This window comes from Barbus barbus, assembly GCF_936440315.1.
Source record: "Barbus barbus genome assembly, chromosome: 49".
In the NCBI taxonomy this organism is placed as follows: Eukaryota; Metazoa; Chordata; class Actinopteri; order Cypriniformes; family Cyprinidae; genus Barbus; species Barbus barbus.
In genome coordinates, this window is record NC_136727.1 from 22,386,349 (window position 1) to 22,412,438 (window position 26,090).

General features: G+C 34.8%; 1 protein-coding gene across 2 annotated transcripts in view; it reads left to right on the forward strand.

The window, feature by feature from the left end:
* LOC306867767 (inositol hexakisphosphate kinase 1-like) overlaps positions 1-26,090 on the forward strand; it is a 95,358-nt gene that overhangs the window by 10,248 nt on the left and 59,020 nt on the right. The window contains exon 1 of one of the 2 annotated variants that reach the window (XM_079413629.1): positions 14,114-14,313. The exons of the other annotated variant lie outside the window; for it this stretch is intronic. The gene's annotated coding sequence lies outside the window, so the exon portion shown is untranslated. Of the gene's footprint in view, positions 1-14,113; positions 14,314-26,090 lie in introns of those variants that run through there. 2 annotated transcript variants of the gene reach the window in all.

A 26,090-nucleotide genomic window follows, 5' to 3' on the forward strand; every position in this document is an offset into this window, starting at 1 on the left:
ATTTTTTCAATGACTGTCAAAAACTTTTTCTTTCTTTCTTTTTTTGCACCAGATTTCCAGCATATACCAAAAGGGGAAACTGTGGTATTCAAATGAATGCATAAAACTTTTAAATAATATAATTATACTTATTAAAAAGTAATCAAATTAAGTTTTTTAGCAAATAAAGTGCTTCACAACGGACATTTACTGTTTAATCAAAACAAAAATGAAAATTGTCTGATATTATAATTATTTGTTACTTTAAGAAGTACATTCTATTAAACAGTAGTAATATATTTGTCATAATTTCTTCATGTTAAAGAGTACTTAAACCGAACTAATGCAGCACTGGGCTACAACAATACAATATCATTAAAAATCCCAGGATGTCTTTCGAAAAGAGTAGAGGTGTGACCTCGGCATCCTGACCAAATTTCCCCATTGGTCTCTGACCATCATGGCCTCCTAATCATCCCCATACACTGATTGGCTTCATCACTCTGTCTCCTCTCCACCAGTAAGCTGGTGTGTGGTGGGCGTTCTGGCGCACTATGGCTGCCGTCGCATCATCCAGGTGAATGCTGCACACTGGTGGTGGACGAGGAGACACCACCCCTCACAATGTAGAGCGCTTTGAGTGCTTAGAAAAGCAGAAAAGCGCTATATAAATGTAATGAATTATTATTATTATTATTAATATGTACTTGTGGACCCTCTAATTTGTGAATGTACACAATATATTTATGTACACATACTCCGTTTATGACAAAGTTATTTAACTCACACCGTATGCATACACTAGCATTCGCTCAAAATAAAAAAAAATGGTTTTTCTGGCTTGGAATATCCCTGTATTTGTGCCCATGCGTAATGGGGAGTCTTGGCACCAGATCCAATGTTAAAGAAGAGTGTTGTAGATGACTTTAATGCAAACTCTCTCTCTCATGGAGTTTTTGGAGCTGTTTTCTTTGCTGAAACAGCAGTGTTCAATGTGCACCACACCTAGTCGTCTCAGGTACCACGTATCAGCACATAAACAGATCTGCAGATGCAGCATAGTTTTGTGCTACAGGAGAATGCTTCGAATACCATAATAACATACCATGTTATATTTTCCATGATGTTTGAATATCTGCTTTAATCCGTTGTGCCCCTGAAACGAAACAGCCAGTGCTTCTGCATCAGATGGAGCAGCATTCACATATTTGAGACAAGCATTCTCTCTGCTGTATTGTGTATTATGGCTCGTTTCCAGAGCCATCTGGAGCATGTGTTTGCAGGCGCTCGTACTAAAGTGACTCCTGCAGGATGACTGGCGCTGAGGTTATTACATCGGGGTTTCAGTAATTGTTACTTACTGGCCTATAGCCATATTTCCAGAATTGTCCAACATGAGTAGTACTTTTTGAAGCTGAAAGCTGGTCACGCATCAGTTCATTAGCTGGTCTGTGTGCAATGAATTTTGGTGCATCCCATATAAATAATGTTTCAACTAGAACTGTATCGTTTCCCTCTGTCAAAACAATTACAAAACACAGAGCATACCTGTCTGAGTGCTAAAAATGCATTGAAATGGTCAAGTTGAGCCACTTTAACATAAGGTCTCGGTAGTCTAATTATAAGATTCTATATTGGAATCAGTTTCAGGGATATTTGTAAGAAGGGATTTTCTTCATTTTAACAGCTTCTGAAGCTACCAAGAATGTTTGAAACAAATCCCACTCCTCCTAGATAGTGTGGCTGCTTTGCCTCACCTGAATTACGTATTACATTTACATTTAGTCATTTTCATTTAGCAGATGCTTTTATCCAATGCAACTTACAAATGAGGACAATAGAAGCAATCAAAACCAACAAAAGAGTAGTAATATGCAAGTGCTATAACATTATGTATTAGAATTTCCTTTTCTTTTTTATTGAAGCAAAGTAAAACTGTTCAAGTAATATCCACTGCTAAGGAGCATATTTGGCAGAATCACTGATGATAGTATCTGCTCATAATTTCCAAGAAGTTTACAATTATCATAATCTGGTGGTGTTTCACATTGTATTATAACCCTGGGTTACTGTTATTATTTGCATACTTATTATTTGAAGTGGCAATAGTCATGACTAGATAAACAAATTCACATTTGGTTTTCAACTATTGAAAATTGGTAAGATTCAACAAATTGGACATGGAGCTGCACTGAGATCCTGATATCTCTGGGACTGCAAATGAAGATTTCTAAAGAAAAGTTTCTTGGAAACCAGAATCTAAAATCATCTTAAGATATGTTTAATACTTCTTGAGTTACAGGCATATAAACTTTGGAAAAAGAACATTTTTGGCACTCAGACAGGTGTGTTCTATGGAACTGATTTGATGGAGGGAAATTAGATACATTTCTAGTTTCAACACATTACTTATTCTTCAGACATTCCTCTTTAAAAGAAAGAAAAAGTATCAGCTGAATGCAAAGTGACCCACATTTGGTTTTTGACCACTGAAAATGTGTACGTTTGAACAATTTAGTCCTGGATCCATATTGAGATCAAGTGTCTCTAGAATGGAACCAAATAGGGCCTTAAAAAGGAAAATGTCAAAAGAAAACTTTTAAGTTACTGGCATGCAAACTTTGGAGAAAAAACTTGAAAAGAGCCTTTCCCATTTATAAACGGTCACCACTGGCACATAATGCAACAAAGATTGCTATAAAGTCAGGTTTTACTAATAGAGCTACCAATCTCTGTGTAAAAATAACTTTATGATGCTGCCATCTTTCTGAAGTCATTTTTACACCCCTGTAATTTGGCTCTGAATCTCAGGTGAAAATTGTCATTTTGACCCCCCTCTACAAAATAGTGGATTACTCAGTAAATATTCATCCATGACATTTAAAAATATTTTCGCTTTCATCACTCTGCATGTTTATCTTTCTAAAGAAAAAAATAGCAAAATCAAAAATAAGAGCCAGGCTGCGAGTCAGGCTGAGTTGACATGGAATGACCCAACTATTATTTACAAAGCACATATAAATGTTACAAAGCACAACAGTTTTCTCGTGTATCTAGGCGTAGTAAACATATACAAAATATATGCTGTTCACACAAGCAGCAGCGTTTAATTGATTTGTCTTTTTTCACAAAACCCTAATGTGTTCACACATCATCTTTAAATGGGAATTTACCTGTAATTTTCTAGAGAAGACTGTATGTGTGAAAGCACCTATAGGGCTCGTATAGTGCTCCATATTTCAATGAACTAATATAACACATGAAGAAAAAGGTACAAGTCAGGGACAAAACAAAAGTGCAATCTGCCAACTTCTTTAAGTACCATTATTACATTTATGTGCACTTATGTAAATTAACACAATGTTTGATGTGATATTTAGATAACCAAAATAGCAATATTGTTACGGTTGGTGGTTGTAGTAAGGGCGCCCACAACGAGGAATAACAAAAGGTATATTTATTCAGCATCAACACACATTTAACCATTACTAACTTAAGATCCGACAACTAAACAAGGAGAACTGAGGACTTTTAAAGTGAGAGGAACAAACAAGGAAACAAGGTAATTAATCGAACACAGGTGATGCATATAACTAATTAACAGAACTAGGTCAGAAACTAAAACAGGAAGAACCAAATAAGGACAAAAAGGAAACTAAACAAACAGTTCTGTTACAAATATGAAGTGCAATTTATTAGTTTCTTTTGGTGCATGCTTTTTTTAACATTTTAAATAAATGCAAACACAACACAAACACAAAGAATGAATGCTCAGTCATACATATTTAAATGTTAAAACAGGCACCAAAAGTGCATTTTGTCATCTTTATGCAACCAATGTGATTAGCAGACTACATTTTAAACTCCACGACTGGAGTAACTTATGTAGGTTAACAGCGTTTCCCACAGGATTTTGTGAAACTTTGCATTAACCTTGTTACTGCAATCAATCTGGTGCACTTTGAAAAAGCACAATTAAGACTTTCAACTTTTTTTCAGTGACCAAATTAAACTGAATAAAATCTAAAACCTCAAGCTTTTATTTTGGTGGAAAAGTGCATTTAAAAAAGGCTTTAAAAGTCACACAAAAGTGTCCTTATTCCATGCTGCTCGCAATCATTGACTGTTTCTCGTATATCTGCTCTTCTGGATTGGAAATGCAGATTTATAACCAGATTTACCTCATCACCTATAGGAGAAGCACACTAAGAAAACATAAGACTAAACAAAACTTTTAATAGAATAAATGGCTTCTACACCCTTAAGTTCTTCACGTTGGGATCTAGCAGTCATTGCATCCTGTGTAATCCGGCATTGATGCTACAGGACTATTTTTATACTCATGCATTTGTAACTAATTTAGTCACATGCCGGGCGCCCCAATGACGGTTTAGTGAGCTCTTTGGAGGGCATTTCATGCTCTATATGCAGTGGGACCTGTAGTGATCACCATGTAGACAAACCGATCTGAGCCGTGTTTCTCAGTATCATTAAGCACAAGTAGATCATAGAGACCATTATTAAGCTTTAACTAAGTGGAACTATTGGATTTTGATTTTGTAGTACTCGTGTTAATTTAAAATATTGCAAACTCGAATAACTTAGCAAAACGTTTTGATTTAGATTTTGTCAAATGTAAACATGCAAGCATGTTATTTGTAGGTCAATTTAATTTTTGACACAATTCCATTGCATCATAACAATATTATCATGTCTTATGCAGTACAACCAAAAGCAGACCTGTGCTAATGTAATTAACGAAGAGACGACTGCTATATGCTTGCGTGTACACAGGTTACTTCAAATGTGTCAGTTTCATGAATTCAAAAGAAAGAAACAAGTTCTCAATACTAATCAAGGTTAATTTGTTTGAACTAATTGAATTTAATATTTAATAATAAGTAAGTTTATATTATAAGAATATAATAATAAGTTTGCCTTACACAAACCAATTCATATTTATCTGAGCATTAGTAATGAATGATAGGTGCTTACATTGGTAAATGAGAATCTTGCATGCTGTTTTGTCAAAATAAAAATTCAATGGTTCAGTGTTTGAAAATTAAGAAGTTATATTTTATAATAAAAATTATAATAAATGTTACTATAGTAATTTTGCAGTTGTAATGCAAAATATACAGTAATTTTTTTTTTTAAATACACTAGCAATATTTTATTGTAAGATAAAAATTTAGTACTATAAAAATATATAGTATTATATTCAATTCAAGTTTATTTGTATAGCGCTTTTCACGATACAAATCATTGCAAAGCAGCTTTACATTTACATTTACCTTATATTTAGGAGTAGGATATTAGTGACTATGACAAAAATGTACAGTAAAAAATCATGCATTTAGTTACAAATTGCATGTAATCAGACAGACGGATATATATAATAGTAATAGCAATTATAGTAATTCAAAGCATATACATTTTTATTTAGTAATTATTATTATTAAAATGTTCCAGGTTTACTGTGCTTGTTTGTTAGAGGTGCACAATTATATTTAATTATATATATTAATGTTATATATCATTAATATCAATTATATGTCAGTGCATAGTTATATGTCAGTATGGTTATAGCATAATATTAATAATAATAATAATAAGAAGAATTACATTTAATTTAATAGTACGATAAAACAATTGTTATTTTATGGCTATACTGATATATAATCATACAATTTCCACCCTTAACAAACAAGCACATTAAAACATTAGACATTAACACCATTGTTAACATGTTAAAAAAAATAAAAATAAATAAATATATATATATATATATATATATACACACACACACAGTTGGGCAAAAAAGTATTTAGTCAGCCACCAATTGTGCAAGTTCTCCCACTTAAAAAGATGAGAGAGGCCTGTAATTTTCATCATAGGTACACTTCAACTATGAGACAGAATGAGGGGAAAGAATCCAGGAAATCACATTGTAGGATTTTTAATGAATTAATTGGTAAATTCCTCGGTAAAATAAGTATTTGGTCACCTACAAACAAGCAAGATTTCTGGCTCTCACAGACCTGTAACTTCTTCTTTAAGAGGCTCCTCTGTCCTCCACTCGTTACCTGTATTAATGGCACCTGTTTGAACTCGTTATCAGTATAAAAGACACCTGTCCACAACCTCAAACAGTCACACTCCAAACTCCACTATGGCCAAGACCAAAGAGCTGTCGAAGGACACCAGAAACAGTGTAGACCTGCACCAGGCTGGGAAGACTGAATCTGCAATAGACAAGCAGCTTGGTGTGAAGAAATCAACTGTGGGAGCAATTATTAGAAAGTACAAGACCACTGATAATCTCCTATAGAAGTAGAATAATGCCAATAGTTTTTGAAACATAAAGCATGCTGAATTCCACAAATCGAAAAAAAAGATGCATTGCAATTAGCAGTGCTTGCATTTTAATGCCTTGTATTTCTAGGGCTTGCATTTTTAGGTCCTGAAATTTAACATAGTTGTTTATTTAAGCTGTGAATATTTCAATTCAAAATATTTCACGCGCATTTTCATAATTAAAAATTCAATAATTCATATTCATCTTACAGAATTCACTTCCAAAATATTCAATCGGTTTCACAATACGATGCATAATATTCGACAGGCAAATTTCGGTCATTTTATTTCACTTTCCAAATTCGCTGCCACAAATTCAGTGGTTAAAATTCGGCAGAAAAATCAGCGTTGCACATCCGGGACCCGCAGGAATAGCAGTAGAGCCCCGATGCATGATCTCCAGCTGATGTCAGCCGCTCACCAGCAGGTGGTGCAAGCTGCTGTTGATGAAGGCCATATGTGGATCAAGTCATTCATTTACAAAAACTGATTTGCAGAAATGGAGCAAGCTCTAAGTAGAAGTTTTGATTATTTTTAATTCTTTATTTCGGTTGCTTAGTTTCTGTAACTTTGTATCATGGCTTGTGTGACTGTGCTGTAATACTGGGGTTCCCCGTCACACTCCAGGATTGCGTAACCGCATTAGTGATATAACTAATACAGTGATATAAGACCTCAGATCTCAGAACACTTTACTGATGATTATGCGGACAATATACAGGCAAGCAAATGAGGTCAGAAGAGCGCAACGTGCTGCATTTGCGTTGCTTAGTCGACAGTCCTACAAATATATCAATACCACGATTAGTTTTAACAGTAAGCAACCACTTTATATCGACATAAAAAAGGAGTTCAAAACCGCCTAGGTGTATTGTTGCTGCAAATGTAAACCGGAGAAATCATTGACGCGTTATCGCACCAAAGGAGCCGTCTGACAATTCCACCGACTGGGTTAAAACGTCCAATGTATTTAAATTAAAATGACTTTTAACATTTAAAGTAACACACTTTCAAATTGTAAAGCTTGTATTGCTCATAGCTTGTATTGCTCATAGACACAATTATTTACATGAAAAAAAAAATCTTTCCAGGGATTTTTTATATGTTCCAACGGTTGTAGTACGTTGACATTTTGCCAATATTTCCCTTACTGTATGTGCAATTTACAATTATTTAAAACAAAAAAAAAATCTGTAAGACCCCAAAAAGGAATTGTTCATGTTCCAAAGGTTGTAGTATAAAATGTTGATGTACTTTATGTACATTAAGGGAGGTATTACAGGGCTTGACGCTTACCTTTTCCCCAAGGAGCACATGTGCTCCTAAGTCAAAAAATTTAGGAGCGCATTAAAAACATTTAGGGGCGCAATGCAAATTTTTCAAATGAGGTGTTTTAGCTTAATAAGGGGATACAAAGAGACATTTACAAGCACCATTATTTAATTTATCAGAATACAGAAAGTACACAAGGTTTTTAAATAATTTTACTTCAGACACTATTTAATAGGCTAATTATGTAATTAGTTATAATCCTATTAAACTGTGTCGGTATAAAACTTTCACAATAATCATTTAAGCTTTTGTCATATGTTTTTGTTTTTATATCATTTTGTTTTTATATTTATATCAATATATCATTTCTAGGTGAAAAAAAGTGTTGTCGTCCTAACAGGTTAAATAACTTTATTAAAGATAATTTACTAAAAGACTTTTATAAAAAATACATAAAAATATAAAGTAAACAAGTGTTTCAAGATTAGAGTGCAAAAGATTGTTCAAATGAACGAAAGAACAATAGGTAAGTAAGTCCCATTTATTAACATTAGTTAAAGCAGGTTAACATTAACTAAAAATGTACAATAGCTAATTGTTGCAGTAGTTAATATTCTTTGTTAATGTTGATTAATAAAAAATACAACTATGCTAGTTAATGTTAGCTCCATTGAATTATATTAAGACAACTTTTGATTTTATAATGTATTATTAAAAGTTGAAATTAAGTTAGCATTATTAATAAATGCAGTCGTTGTTTTTTTCATGTTAACTAATGTAACTTGTGTTACTGAACAATAATAACGAATCAGTCGTTGATATATAGATAGGCCCACTGTTCTCTATTATAGATCAGTGGATGGGCCATGTTTTAGGTTAGAAAAAATGTTTGAAAATAAATATCTCATTAAGTCTTTAAGTAAGAATTATTTGATGCTATTGTGAAGACTAAAGTGAATATAAATATCTAAATGACTGAGTGTGAAACATTATTTACACAGTTTTAGGAAAGTAGCGCAGCTGATTTGTTTACTGGGTTACCGGGGTAACGGCAGCGCCCTCTAGAGGCGAATGTGCGTCATTCAGCGCGTCTTCACTTTAACTCGCTCCGCTTTTCTTCTCATCTGTGCTCATTTAAATTAAACCGTTGCCTTTTTAAAGTTCTAAAGTAATCATATGAGGCTGCATCGCAATTTTTCCATAAATAAACAGAATAAATTAATACGTTTGTTATAGGCTACTGTATAAGTTAGGCTGTTTTGTATTTTGTTTTGTATTCGCACTTGCGCTCCTAAATACATTTTCCAGTTCGCACACATCTATTTTTAGTCACAAATGCGAGTGAAATGCTCGCACTGTCGAGCCCTGTATTAGCAAAATTTCACCTATAGTAAGTCAGTCTAGTCACTAGGAATGTACTACAAACTTTGGAGAAAAAAAAAACACTTTGTGAATTACAGTAATTTCTTAAGAATAATTATATACTGCATGTACAGTGAGGAAGATGATGGCAAAAATTCTACTGTAGTAAGTCAGTCTGGTCACTAGTAACACAATATTTGGAGCAGGAAAATTACATTTTGGTGAAATTTTTTTCTTAAATAGGCTATTTGTGTAGAGTACAATAGGGAAAGTATTGTCTAAGGCGAGATATTTGCAATATTTATTTAGTCAGTTTGAGTAAATGATTAATTTACTGTAAATGAACGTGTGGTTTTACGCGTTCAGTAACTTGTGTTTATATCCTCATCTGTTTGCATGATCAGTAAGATCTGAGTTTGGTCTTTTAATAGGCTTGTTTGAGATGAGCAAAATCTGCATCACCATTGATCACCGTGAGATGCATGCTGGTTAGAAAAGTGTCCGAGTTAGAAAATAACATATTCAAATGTGAGCCTTTAAATAGGCCTACGATTGCCGTTATTATTGAATTTCATTAGTCCCACACAGTTATGATTTATGCGCGGATGTTCACGGAAAAGACAGTTACAATATCATGATTATGGTTAAATAAGAAAAAAAAAGACACACAACCAAATTAAGCTACGTTTATTTTCATATTAAATATCTCAACACACCATTAGATATGACATTAAGGGCAACTTGTGTAGATTTATGTTGTAAAAAGGCGTACTTCCTTTGGTGTATATTTGTATACTTTTATCTCTCAATCTCAGCACGGGTTCATTTAGTCGCTAAACGTTTGCCTCACTAAGGTTAAAATATGCTAAGTCTTTCTTTGGCCTTCGCTCTGGAAGAGATCTGTTGATTCTGCTAAACTTTAATTAAAACTGAAACTAAAACGGAAACTAAGCTATATAAAAACTAAATAAAAATGTGTTCACAAAATAAAAACTAAATTAAAACTAACAAAAATATTAATGAAACTAATAAAAACTAAACTGAATTCCTTAGCAAATTTGAAAACCATATTAAAATAAAACAAATGTAAAAATTCAAAACTATAATAACCTTGCTGTGCTGATCAAGAGCATGATGGGAAACGACTGACTGACGACAGCTCATTGGTTCACACAACTGTGATGCCGCGTTCTCTGCTAAAATGTTTTCTTTATTAATTTTTTTTATCTGATTTCATGTGATTGTCTATTTAAATTATTCTTGAATATTCCCAAACACTATGACAGTGCGATCTCTGTGTGAGATATGTGATTGTTGTTATATTTCTATAAAAATTTGTATTAATGTAGAAATGGATGATAAATAAGCCTTTCTTTCATATGGGATTAAATAGCAAGCACTTTGAGTGTCTTGGTCATCATATTTATATACATATAAAAGCAGCAGAACTGAAATTATATCACGTTTATCAGCCGCACAGCACTTGTGTGAGAATAACGAGTGTGATGGGGAAATCATCCTGCTCTGTTCCCCAACCAGCTGCTGACTCAAAATGTCTCTCTTTGCACATGTACAGTATTTGTGAAACATTCGTATAGTCTGTATTTTTTATCTTTTAATTTTTAGTTTGTATAGGGTAAATATTTATGTGAAGCATTCGTATAGTTTGTATTTTTTATCTTTTATTTTTTAGTTTGTATAGGGTAAATACTTATATATAGTACACTTAAGGCCAGTCCGTATTTTTCGTCCTAAATTTTCGCAAGTTGAAAAATAAATACGACCTCACGTTTTGTCAATCACGTTTGCACACTGCCTCCGAAATTTTCGTCCGTCAAAAAAAAATTCGGATCGGGTTCGATATTTTTGCGTTTTTCGCATCCGTATAAAGCATTTTGAGATGCTTTGAGAAGGTGTTTGAGAAGCGAAAGCCAAAATCCAAAATAGTGTCAGACAAATTAATACACTTCGTCTTGCAGCACAGAGCACTTTATGACAAACAAATTGCGGAATACAAAGATACAGAATATAAAGAACTGCTGTAGCCTATTTTTTTTATGCCTGGCGCGCACCTTTCCGACGCAGCAGTTTGTTGTGTGTGTCTGTGGGCGTATCCATACCTCAGACAGTCTCTGTTCAGGATAAATTGGTTCACGGAAATTGGTGGTCTTCTTTTTATTATGTGGATTCAGTATCGCTAGCAAAGTATCAAACTGAGGCACTGACATCCAGAAATAAACTTTGAATCTCTCGGGATAATCCCGCAGCTCTTTGATAAGGAGGTGGAACTCTCCTTCCTCTCTGCGCAATCTAAGGATTGGATGGACCCAATATTTCCCTTTTCTTTTTTTAAAAAGAGAGAGGACAACAAAATCATCCGCACTGCTTGAAGACATTTTGTATAGTTTTGCGATTTTTTTCGCAACGGATTAATTAAAACGCATCGGACTCAGTGTGCAAGGTCTCTGTGCGTGACGAATTTTTAAGATTGCGAATGCGAAAAAAACGTATGCGAAAATTTCGGACTCAGTGTGCAGAGACCTTTATAGTTAAATCTGTCAGTAGGTTAGTTGTGTATAGGTTTATAGTGTTTTTTACTTCATTGTTGTATGTCTGTATTTATGTAGCACCGTGGTCCTGCGAGGCACTGTATGTCCCCCACATGTAGCAGAATGACAATAAAGCTCAACTTGAACTTGAACCCCAGTATTACAGCACAGTCACACAAGCCATGATACAAAGTTACAGAAACTAAGCAACCGAAATAAAGAATTAAAAATAATCAAAACTTCTACTTAGAGCTTGCTCCATTTCTGCAAATCAGTTTTTGTAAATGAATGACTTGATCCACATATGGCCTTCATCAACAGCAGCTTGCACCACCTGCTGGTGAGCGGCTGACATCAGCTGGAGATCATGCATCGGGGCTCTACTGCTATTCCTGCGGGTCCCGGATGTGCAACGCTGATTTTTCTGCCGAATTTTAACCACTGAATTTGTGGCAGCGAATTTGGAAAGTGAAATAAAATGACCGAAATTTGCCTGTCGAATATTATGCATCGTATTGTGAAACCGATTGAATATTTTGGAAGTGAATTCTGTAAGATGAATATGAATTATTGAATTTTTAATTATGAAAATGCGCGTGAAATATTTTGAATTGAAATATTCACAGCTTAAATAAACAACTATGTTAAATTTCAGGACCTAAAAATGCAAGCCCTAGAAATACAAGGCATTAAAATGCAAGCACTGCTAATTGCAATGCATCTTTTTTTTTCGATTTGTGGAATTCAGCATGCTTTATGTTTCAAAAACTATTGGCATTATTCTACTTCCATAATCTCCCTCGATCTGGGGCTCCACGTAAGATCTCACCCCGTGGGGTCAAAATGATCACAAGAACGGTGAGCAAAAATCCCTTATTTATTCAGATCGGCTGGAGCAATGCAGAAATGGAAAATCAATCAATAGACTGACAGAATTCTTCATTTTCATATAAAGTTAGCCAACATATTAAAACAAAAGTAAAAAAAAATAGGAACGTTTATCAAGGAATAGCATTAAAATGGCTTTTAAAAATGTACTTCATGTTGGCTATATTGTCTAAAAACAAAAGAATGCTAGTTTTACTCGGAACATGCGCATTTGTTCAGTGAATTTAACACGTTAACGTGGTCTGGCTAAAGACTTGACTAGACGATTCTGCACTTGGAAAAAAAATAATACAATTGCTCGGCAGGAACTGAAGTCACAGGCACGCAGAGAGATAACTACAAGCAAGCAGACCGTTTCGAAAAGAGCCTGGAAATCCCACTGCACCACCGAAGTGGGTCTTCGTTTAGAAGAATAGATTGCGTGGATGGGATCACGGACATCGACGTATGATAGATTGACATTGCTGGCTTTGGCTAGCCTCCAAGCTAACGCATGTGCGCCTGTATTGAATAAGATTACGCATCGCTCCAGTAGAGTTATTGTAAGACAATTTGACATTACACAGTTTACACAACTTTTCCATCTCCTTCTAATTAAAGGAAATCCCACACCTTGCTGGTCTTTCGCGTGGTCATTTTGAGCTCGCCGCAGCTGACATGAAGAAAACGCATGAGAGGTCTGAGGTAAAGATGTAGCTTAAAAATACGCTTTTAAAAATATGTATATTTAAATATTTTGGTACGTATTCTTTTTCAAAAGTTTTATTTTAACTTGTTATTTAAAATGTTTTAAATGTAACGTTAAAATTATGGTAATTTGAATGAATAAAATCATCATGTTTTTTTGTTTTTTCCTCTCGTGTAATCGACTATTGTTTTCAGTGTCGACTAGTAGGAGCTGTACCGTTTAGCCGACTAGACCCACACATCCCTAGTGAAAACCTTGTGAAGACTTACAGAAAACGCTTGACCTCTGTCATTGCCAACAAAGGGTATATAACAAAGTATTGAGATTAACTTTTGTTATTGACCAAATACTTATTTTCCACCATAATTTGCAAATTAATTCATTAAAAATCCTACAATGTGATTTCCTGGATTCTTTCCCCCCATTCTGTCTCTCATAGTTGAAGTGTAGCTATGATGAAAATTACAGGCCTCTCTCATCTTTTTAAGTGGGAGAACTTGCACAATTGGTGGCTGACTAAATACTTTTTTGCCCAATTGTATATAGTTGTGTGTGTTTGAAATCACTGTCAGAAGTTTAATTAGCAAAAAGATTTCCCCAAATCATGCAGTCCTAGTGACTGTGGTCTCATCATTATATTCCTCAAACAGAGCTGCATGCTGTGGTGTGAACACTAGTAAAACAGCTTGAGTGCCTCTGATCCCTCATACCTCCTTTAGCTCCACGATAATCTCCCCAGCCTTTGATGGCACCCCTGATTCATACTTTGTCCTTGTAATCCAGGCATGACGAGAACTAAAATTAACCATATGGTGGCCTGCAGCCAGCAGTCAGTGTGAGGCTCTAGTCTGCCTGCAAACGCTCAGGTGGCCATTCAAAGAGGCTTAGCGGGGTCACCTGTCTCTGCTTGTGTCCGTCTCTCACATTCACTCTGTCTCAGTCTCCTCCCCATCCAGCTTCTTCAGCCTGAACCACTCCCACTATTGTGTCAAAACAGATCCGTCCTTGAGACGTCTTTTCTGTCCAGACACTGATGCTGAACTGCCACTGTGTGTTTTGGAATGAGAGCTGATATGTCTGACTGAAATAACCTGTTGAGCCGCGTCTAGATCCATCGACACACATTCACGCATGCAGAAATATGCAGAAATTGAACTCTGATCCTAAATGGACACGGCTGCATTCTCTGTTTTTCTGCTGGATCTGAGCCCTTGTTCAGTAAGTAGAAACTGTATTGACAGCCATCTACACTGAGAGTGAATCACTCACAGATGCGACTAAACTGTACACTGGGCAACTAAATAATGTCGTTAATCGTTAGCCACTGGCTAATAAATAAAGTTTTGACACACTAGTGATTGAGTTAGAGGCTGAGAATAACTACACTACACTTAAACACTGAGTTTCACTTTCTGTGTGTTTACAGCACAGTGAACGCATTATTCTTATTGATATCAATGCACAACATAACACAGTGAATTGATGTGCTGCATGTAAACGATATTCTTTCTTGCTTTTTAGTTCAGAATTATTCAGTCTTTAAGACTAAGCAGAAACCACTGGTTATTTGAGATGGTTATTTCAGTAGTGGAAGGAGTAATGTGTACGCAGCAGTTTTATTGGCTAGTGCTAGCCTATTACTGTCCATGTTTTCATTTCGTCAATTTAGTTTGAGTGAATTAACAGCATAATTAGAATTGGCGGTATATGCCAAGGTTAACTATGGTGGCAGACCTTGTCACGACTGTTTAGAGATTGACTTTTTATACACATGATCACATGTAATTAGGCATCTTTGCCATTAGTTTAGAGTCTAATAAATGTTGGCGAATGGGGGGTGTTTAGGAAACCTATTCGAAAACCCATTTGGTGGTGCAGAAGCTACACACTTCATCTGTAAAATTGCCTATTGCTGAATTTGTGTAAAAAAATTGTTTATCTAAAATACTTCAGTAGAATGGAATAAGCAAGTATGTGTAGACATTGGAGCGCCTCAGTGTTTCACCGTTCACCATTCCTTTTTACTTTTTTCAGATGATTGTCGACAGAACTCATATCGAAAGTACATAGGCCTATATATTGACGTTCTCATGATATGATACTGAGCTGCTATCTTTAGTGGGGAGTGAAGATGATTCCAGTATGCACCGGTGTTGTACAGATAGATTGGTGGAATGCTGTGAGAGGAATGCACTTATTATAAATGAAAAGAAGACAAAGGAAATTATTTTTGGTCTCTCAGAGTAAAGTGACTATACGGAATATACAGATTGAACAAGGGTCTTCCTATAAATATCTGTCTATGTGGATACTGCTTTATCATGGAGAGCAAATATAGATGTAGTTATCTATAGCATTCTTAGTGTGATCGGGCCTTTATGGGCTCATTTCAGTGACATACAAACTTAAATTTTTCTGCACACAAGCATTGTTTTCTCAAAAACACAAAGTTGTACATGCTGCTCACATATTATTGTAGCCCAGTTTGTACTGATTACAGTGTAATCAGACTTTAGCCGTGAATATGCTCTTAAGAAACTGAAAAAAATCAAAACGTCTCCAAAGCCCAAAACCCCCTCAGACCCCCAGATGGATGAAGGAAATATCTGTTCACCGAGATTGAACTGCGCTCAGTGATGGTGCTGTTTGTTTGCGTGTGTAGTGCCTGCTCAAACTGAAGTGTGGGTGTTTGGTGAATGAGATACCAGGTGTTTCGCTCTGAGATAGCATGTGCAAAATGGCACAACTGTTTAATGAATAGTCTGGGCTGTGTTGTAATATATAAGGAGGATATAAAACATTCAGTTCAGTTCACAAACAAATCATTCCTATGTCAGTCTTGTAATGTTTACAAATATCGCTGCAGTTTAGTTCTTTCCTGCTGAAGCATTCCTTGAGTTTTACAGTACGTCTTCAATTGTTACAAAATCAAAGCTGAAATGCAATTGCAATTTAACTGATCAGACTTGAAAAATTATTTGTTCAAGGTCAAATAATCTTCAGATTAGGGCATAATTTGTCTTTGATGTGCCTACATATCATTGGAAATGTTTTTCCTATTTAAAAATTGGTGCACGGCCCTTCAAAGAAGTTTTGGCTAATAAAGCGGAAGACTGAGTGAATGATTGAAGATGAGCCCTTAAATAGCCACTAAAGCTGATGCTTGTACTGATACAGAGACGAATGATGTAAGCAGACGAGCCCTACAAATCTCATTTACTTGGGGACAGTCTCCCACGGTGGAAAGTCTTCAGAGCAGATTAATGTTGTTTGTGAGTCTCTTTCCAAACAACATTTGGCAGATGAGCCAGCCTTCAAAGTTCCCTAGTTGTTCTGAAACAAATACTGCTGAGTTTGGTTTTCATGTGCTAAGTATTTAAAGGGAGAGGAGAAAATTCTGCCTCATGTCATTCCATTCCATTTCTTTGTCTTTATAATTGGACATTGTGAACTTCAGGTGGAGGAGTTCGCAGCATGTTTATGTTTGCAGGCCTGGGGGCTGTTCCATAAACCAAGATTAGAGTATAAGCCAGGCTTATTTCGGTTAGTCAGGCTTATTTTTGGTAGATTCGGTTTCATAAATCAAACTTAAAAAAGTTCAAACTCAGTTACCCCGGCAACTTATGCTGGTAAACTAACCTGGTCCGGAGCAGGCTAACTGTCAGGCTAAGCTGAGCTCCTCTAACTCTGACCAATAGGAACGTATCCATATTACCACTGACTCTCTCACATACAGTCAGTTTCATTTATTATCGGTCCAAAAATAAAAGTATACAGAAAATACACCTTAAATAATCAAATAAATAAAAAATAGGCTACAACCAACTGTATTTAATGTATTGTGCCCAAAATGTAGGCGAATGACATTTTAACATAGTTGCTACTTGTGCATTCAGTTGATCAGAAGTTTCTAGCCATGCAGCCTTTCTCTCTGAATTTATGACAGCTGTACCTTTTATGGTTATTAGAACATTAAAACATTACAATCTAAAATGTCTCTTTAAAGCATTAAAGCATAAAAACACAATCAAAAGTTAAAATCACTGAATTAAAAATGTAAATTTATAATAGAAATCAGAGTACATTTTAACTGATAAGAGGAACACACATTTAACTCATTTGAGCTAGTGATTAACAGTTGCTGCTATCATAAAAATACACTTATATGTAGTAAAATTCTATGTGTCACATTTAATGTCCAACAACAAATATTTTAGCAGAATGTATATTTTATTCAGAATTCTTGCGCTAGTATTCTATTCTGCTCCGTCTGTGTAGCGCGCATGCGCGCCGCAGCGCTCGTTCTCTCGCATAAGCCCCGCCCACTCCTGACAGCTAAATGGATATATTTGCATGGCTTTCTGACATTTACAGATGTAAAAAATATACCTGTGACGTATCAGTTATGCACTGAGGAAAACACAATGTGTCAAATGCGTTAAACAGCACAAATATTCGCTGTTTGCTATGGTGGATCGATTTGATCCATGATCGACATTAAGGGCTGCTTCAGAATAAGCGTGTACGTCACATTATCCTGACTCACTGAACCTGGATAGCATTAGTCAGATTGCGTGAACTTGAATTGCCGTTTATGGAACCGCTTTAGTCCCGATTGATTTGTTAGGTTATTTCAAGTCAGGTTTTGGACTTTAATCCCCGCTTTTCTTAGCGTCTTTTATGGAACAGCCCCCAGATCTGTGTTTACTGAATATTTTGGGTGGGAGGCTTCAGATTCTAGAGAGCATCTGATTGGACAGAAAATGAGATGAGAAGCAGAAGTGCACAATTGAAATTGAATTTTTTTTTTTATCTCTGTTGGTGGAAGAGAGAGAAAGTAAATGTTGAATACTTATTTCTAGCGGTTGACCGATGTATCACCAAGGGCAAAATAACAGCCGATGTTTGGCCTTTTCAATTACCTTTCATTAACCTTGCAAACTTTGAATTCAGCTGTAAGATCCTCTGAAGTGTGCATTTTTAGACTGCATGAAAACAAGTGCACTCTGTCTAGTAATCGACCCTTGAATTGGATGCAAACAGGAGAGTTGTGCTATCGCTAGACATGCATAAGGGAAAAATCGCGAATCCTTGATTTCTTATAAAGCTGCACTATATCCAGTTTGCCGCTGTGTCATATTCATTGTCTGCTGTATCTGAAAATTAGCACTTCCTTTCCCAGTGTGCACAAACATACCAGATTAGTTAGTGTTTGCTTCCCTTTTATTATTTTATTTTAACAATTCTTTGTGAAACATTCTATAATATCATTAAGGAATCAAGAAGATGACATCTAAATAAATCATTAAATTTTCCCTATTTTTTTTCATATTCAAATTACTAAATTTTGTAGATATTGTGTAAAATAAGTATTAATTTAATTTCATAAATGGTTCTGCCTATGTTTTTCTGTATTTAAATTAGTGTAAGACCTAGGGCTGGGCGATATTGCCTGAAAACAAAAATCAAAGGCAAAGGCTATTTACACTAACTCCGCCCATCAACGTGCGATTGAGTTAGTCAACAAAAAGACGCCCATATAGCATCAATTTCAGTGGTGTAGATTGTAAGGGGTAGGCCTATGCTTTTTGATGCGATCGACCCGAGTTCGAGCTCGCCTTATACCAAACTTTTTTTCTCCCTTTTTCTCCCATATCGCATCGGAAAGGCATTTATTTTCAATAAAAATTAAGGAAATAATCAAAAAGTTGAAAATAAACGTATCGGGTAGGGTTAGGGTAGGTGTAGGGAGGGCTTTATTGTCCCAATAAGGTGGCATCCATTTAATAATTTGAATTAAGTAAATGAAATGTATTTATATAGCACCTTTCACAGACAAGGAGTCACAAAGTGCTTTACAACACTATCAGTAAAACAAATATTCAGTATTCAGAAAGGCACAGGAAACAAATAACGATTGCTAACGTTTGCCTGTTACATTACCAGTGTTTCCCACAGACTAGGACTTTATTTGCGGCTGCACATATGCAAATTAATGATCTGCCAGCAGGAGTTGCTTTTAGAGCAGGAGAAATAGCGGTTTCCCCGGTAATGCTGTGCACAAATTAGCTCTGCTCACAAATGCTGCTTTATCAGACATTATACAAGATTAAATGAAAATGACATCCAAAATTTTCTGATGACAGTCTGTTTCCTTCAGAAATGCATTGATATAAAGTAGGGGTGGGCGATATGGGAAAAATATCATATCACGATTTTTTTTACAAATATCACGATTCACGATTTTATCACGATTCTTTTTGTCATGTTGGTTTTATTATTTTGGTTTTACAAGTTGTCTGAGCATTACAGCCAAACTAGAAAGACAAAGCCTTTCAAGGTAACAAAAAAAAAAAAAAAACAGACATGGCAGATATTTAGGCCAAAGTGGGCAAAGATAAAAATCTTTGTCATTATTTTATCTTTGTTATTAAAAAATAAGAACAAAGATACACATTACAAATACACATAATATACAAATAAAACAAACAGTGCTTTATTTTCAGGTACAATAGGTGTATTTAGCAGAGCATTCAATGAAATTAAATGAAAAAATATAAAAATAAAACTCTACATAGACTGATTCCTAAAGCAACTGTATTAAAGTTTTTCAGTCAAGAATAGTGAGTGATTTTTCTCTTTGCGTTTTGTTTTTTTGTTAACGTTAAATGAATAGTTCCCCCAAATCTAAATAGTCATCTGTCTGTCAATTCTGTCATGGTGTTTTATTTTTATACCATCATTTACTCAAAAGTTGTTTTAAACCTGAATGAGTTTCTTTCTTCTGCTGAACATAAATGCTATTTTGAAGAAGGTGGAAAACCAATCAGTTGCTGGTCCTCAGTGACTTCCATAGGATTTTTCTGTCCTGCTATCAAAGTCAATGTGGACCAGCAACTGTTTGGTTACCCTCATTCTTCAAAATATCTTCTTTTGGGTTCAGCACAAGAAATTAATAGAGGTTTGGGACAACATGTGAGTGAGTAAATAATGACAGAAATTAAATTTTAGGGTGAACTATCCCTTTAATGACAGTCGACAGCATGTTTAGTGTCCTGTCCCTTTAAGACCTGCACGCATCTAATATACAGGCACGCATCTGTTTCTCTCTTAACTATTTACTTTCATTTTAGAGATAACCAACTGAGTCTGTATGTAAACCTTGTGTGTTTTGACAGTATTAGCGCAAAAGATAAGTTAGTTGAGTAATCAGGCGCTGTTAGACAGGCTTTTTAGTGCGCGTGCTTCAGGTGTATGCGCTCATAATAAGCGCACGTCAGACCAGCGCACGAATTAAACATTTAACCAGCAAGGCTTGTATGCAAATAATGTACTTTTGCGATCGTATGTAAGTGCAGTGTCCTGTCAGAGTAACTCTGCTGCTGTATGTCGTGTTGTACAGTATATAGAGACGGAGGCACCAGAGCTGTATTTGATATAATGTGTGCTGTAGCACGATACTACCATATTTCTTCAAAAGCAGATCGTGGAGACATTTTTATCGTCCACGATCAAACATCGCCATATCGCACACCCCTAATATAAAGACACCCGCACCGTGATTCGATTCTGAAACGTATGGAAGCCCATTCCTGCCACCGAAGAAAATATATAATTCTGTAAGTCATAATAATGAGATACTTTCTCATAATTATGACTTAGTATCTCGTTATATTGAGAAACTTTCTCATAATTATGACTTAGTATCTCGTTATATTGAGAAACTTTCTCATAATAATGACTTATTTTCTCTAAATAACGAGAAACTTTCTCGTAATAATGACTTACTCCTAAAAAAAAAAAAAAAAAGACTTACTCTGTGCATGCACAATGCATGACTGGCGGCACGCTAGCAACATCTGCTGGTCAAAGCCATGCAGGAACACCGCAAACATTGCTTGTTCTTAGAGGTGTGCGATATGATGATTTTTGATCGTGGACAATAAAAAGGTCTCCACGATCTGCTTTTGAAGAAATATCGTAGTATCGTGCTACAGCACATTGTCAAATACAGTTCTGGCGCCTCCGTCTCTATATACTGTACAACACCACATACAGCAGTAGAGTTACTCTGACAGGACACTGCACTTATTTAAAGTACATTATTTGCACACAAGCCTTGCTGGTTAAATGTTTAATTCGTGCACTGGTCTGACGTGCGCTTTTTCTGAGTGCATACATACTGTCAAAACACACAAGGTTTACATACAGACTCAGTTGGTTATCTCTAAAATGAAAGTAAATAGTTAAGAGAGAAACGGATGCCTGTATATTAGATGCTGTCGACTGTTATTAAAGGGATAGTTCACCCTAAAATTTTATTTCTGTCATTATTTACTCACTCACATGTTGTCCCAAACCTCTATTAATTTCTTGTGCTGAACGCAAAAGAAGATATTTTGAAGAATGAGGGTAACCAAACAGTTGCTGGTCCACATTGACTTTGATAGTAGGAAAGAACAATCCTATGGAAGTCACTGAGGACCAGCAACTGATTGGTTTTCCACCTTCTTCAAAATAGCATTTATGTTCAGCAGAAGAAAGAAACTCATTCAGGTTTAAAACAACTTTTGAGTAAATGATGGTATAAAAATAAAACATTATGACAGAATTGACAGACAGATGACTATTTAGATTTGGGGGAACTATTCATTTAACATTAACAAAACAGCAAAACGCAAAGAGAAAAATCACTCACTATTCTTGACTGAAAAACTTTAATACAGTTGCTTTAGGAATCAGTCTATGTAGAGTTTTATTTTTATATTTGTTAATTCAATTTCATTGAATGCTCTGCTAAATACACCTATTGTACCTGAAAATAAAGCACTGTTTGTTTTATTTGTATATTGTGTATTTGTAATGTGTATCTTTGTTCTTATTGTTTAATAAGAAAGATAAAATGATGACAAAGATTTTTATCTTCGCCCACTTTGGCCTAAATATCTACCATGTTTTTTTTGGGGGGTTTTTTTTGGTTACCTTGAAAGGCTGTGTCTTTCTAGTTTGGCTGTAATGCTCAGACAACTTGTAAAACCAAAATAATAAAACCAACATGACAAAGAATCGTGATAAAATCGTGAATCGTGATATTTTAAAAAAGAAAATCGTGATATGATATTTTTGCTTCATACAGTAAGCCATCTCATTTCAAAAGCACAAAGCATCATTGTTCGTTACCATGGCAACCGCTTGGTCTTCAGCATCCCACACCGCTTCTTACAGGACAAACGCTTAACCTGAAAAATGCTTAACGTGGCTTGAAGTACAAAGACAGGTTCAACCAAATTACATAACTTAATTCAAACAGTACATAACTTAATGATCATGCATACTGTATATACAGGCATTCAGGTGGACCCAAAATATGAATGCAACGCAAAACAGCAACTCTTATGCAGCATTTTCTATAACGTTTTTTTATAGGAAAACGCTTAACATGCAAATTTGGGTGTTGTGTTCAAATTCTGGGTTCTTATGCTTGCCTGTATGCATGATCAATAATACTGTATCCTGAATTAGTCATTGTACTTTAAGCCACATTAAGCATTTTTCATGTTCACATGTCCTGCAAGAAGCGGTGTGGGATGCTGAAGACCGAGCAGTTGCCATGGTAACGAACAATGATGCTTTGTGCTAGCGAGAGGAGATTGGGCTACTGTATAAACATTGTGTGCTTATGCATGTGATGCATGAAAGTGACAGCTAATAAAAAACGAACAAATCATCGAAATGAACATCTATTCGTTAAGTTTATGTGTGTAATGGCTTTCATTTCTTCATAAAATGCGTGTGATTTTTGTTGGAATATATTCCTCTATATCTGAAGCCATGAGCTTCATTGTCTGGCAGAGTAACAAAAGAAGTCGTGGCCTAATGGTTAGAGAGTCGGACTCGTAATCGAAAGGCTGCGAGTTCGAGCCCCCGGCCGGCAGGAATTGTAGGTGGGGGGAGGGAATGTCCAGCGCTCTCTCCACCCTCAATACCACGACTGAGGTGCCCTTGAGCAAGGCACCGAACCCCCAATTGCTCCCCGGGCGCTGCAGCATGGCTGCCCACTGCTCCGGGTGTGTGTTCACGGTGTGTGTGTGTGTGTGTGTGCATTTGTTCACTACTCACTGCTGTGTGTGTGCACTTGGATGGGTTAAACGCAGAGCACCAATTTCGAGTATGGGTCACCATACTTGACAATACGTCACGACTTTACTTTACTTTTTACATGCAGATAATTTATCTGAAATCGTTATTTAATGATAGATTATACAGTTTTAGATTACAGAACAAGCAATGTTTGCGGTGTTCCTGCATGGCTTTGACCAGCAGATGTTGCTAGCGTGCCGCCACTCATGCATTGTGCATGCACGGAGTAAGTCTTTTTTTTTTTTTTTTAGGAGTAAATCATTATTACGAGAATGTTTCACGTTATTCCGAGAAAATAAGTCATTATTACGAGAACGTTTCTCGTTATTCCGAGAAAATCATTATTATGAGAAACTAAGTCATTATTACGAGAAAGTTTCTCATTATTACGAGAAACTATGTCATTATTATGAGAAACTAAGTCATTATTACGAGAAACTATGTCATTATTATGAGAAACTATGTCATTATTACGAGAAACTAAGTCATTATTACGAGAAACTATGTCATTATTATGAGAAACTATGTCATTATTACGAGAAACTGTCATTATTATGAGAAACTAAGTCATTATTACGAGAAAGTTTCTCATTATTACGAGAAAGTTTCTCATTATTACGAGAAAGTTTCTCATTATTACGAGAAACTATGTCATTATTACGAGAAACTATGTCATTATTACGAGAAACTATGTCATTATTATGAGAAAGTTTCTCATTATTACGAGAAACTGTCATTATTACGAGAAACTATGTCATTATTATGAGAAACTACGTCATTATTACGAGAAACTATGTCATTATTATGAGAAACTGTCATTATTATGAGAAACTAAGTCATTATTACGAGAACGTTTCTCATTATTACGAGAAAGTTTCTCATTATTACGATAAACTAAGTCATTATTATGAGAAACTGTCATTATTACTAGAAACTGTCATTATTACGAGAAACTGTCATTATTACGAGAAACTATGTCATTATTATGAGAAACTATGTCATTATTATGAGAAACTGTCATTATTATGAACGAGAAACTGTCATTATTACGAGAAACTATGTCATTATTACGAGAAACTATGTCATTATTACGAGAAACTATGTCATTATTATGAGAAACTATGTCATTATTATGAGAAACTATGTCATTATTACGAGAAACTATGTCATTATTACGAGAAACTATGTCATTATTATGAGAAACTATGTCATTATTATGAGAAACTATGTCATTATTATGAGAAACTATGTCATTATTATGAGAAACTATGTCATTATTACGAGAAACTATGTCATTATTACGAGAAACTATGTCATTATTACGAGAAAGTTTCTCGTTATTACGAGAAACTGTCATTATTATGAGAAACTGTCATTATTACAAGAAAGTTTCTCGTTATTACGAGAAACTATGTCATTATTATGAGAAACTGTCATTATTATGAGAAACTATGTCATTATTATGAGAAAGTTTCTCATTATTACGAGAAACTTTTATTATTACAAGAAAATGTCATTATTACGAGAAACTATGTCATTATTATGAGAAACTATGTCATTATTATGAGAAACTGTCATTATTATGAGAAACTGTCATTATTACGAGAAAGTTTCTCATTATTACGAGAAACTGTCATTATTACGAGAAACTATGTCATTATTATGAGAAACTAAGTCATTATTACGAGGAAGTTTCTCATTATTACGAGAAAGTTTCTCATTATTACGAGAAAGTTTCTCATTATTACGAGAAACTAAATCATTATTATGAGAAACTATGTCATTATTACGAGAAACTGTCATTATTACGAGAAACTATGTCATTATTACAAGAAACTAAGTCATTATTATGAGAAACTATGTCATTATTATTAGAAACTATGTCATTATTATGAGAAACTATGTCATTATTACGAGAAACTATGTCATTATTATGAGAAACTAAGTCATTATTACGAGAAACTATCATTATTACGAGAAACTGTCATTATTATGAGAAACTAAGTCATTATTATGAGAAACTAAGTCATTATTATGAGAAACTATGTCATTATTATTAGAAACTATGTCATTATTATGAGAAACTAAGTCATTATTACGAGAAACTATCATTATTACGAGAAACTGTCATTATTATGAGAAACTAAGTCATTATTATGAGAAACTAAGTCATTATTATGAGAAACTATGTCATTATTATTAGAAACTATGTCATTATTATGAGAAACTATGTCATTATTACGAGAAACTAAGTCATTATTATGAGAAAGTTTCTCATTATTACGAGAAACTAAGTCATTATTATGAGAAACTATGTCATTATTACGAGAAACTAAGTCATTATTACGAGAAACTAAGTCATTATTACGAGAAACTATGTCATTATTATGAGAAACTGTGTCATTATTATGAGAAACTGTCATTATTACGAGAAACTATGTTATTATTACGAGAAACTAAGTCATTATTATGAGAAACTAAGTCATTATTATGAGAAACTTTCTCATTATTACGAGAAACTAAGTCATTATTATGAGAAACTATGTCATTATTATGAGAAACTATGTCATTATTACGAGAAACTAAGTCATTATTACGAGAAACTAAGTCATTATTACGAGAAACTATGTCATTATTATGAGAAACTGTCATTATTACGAGAAACTATCATTATTACGAGAAACTGTCATTATTATGAGAAACTAAGTCATTATTATGAGAAACTAAGTCATTATTATGAGAAACTATGTCATTATTATTAGAAACTATGTCATTATTATGAGAAACTAAGTCATTATTACGAGAAACTATCATTATTACGAGAAACTGTCATTATTATGAGAAACTAAGTCATT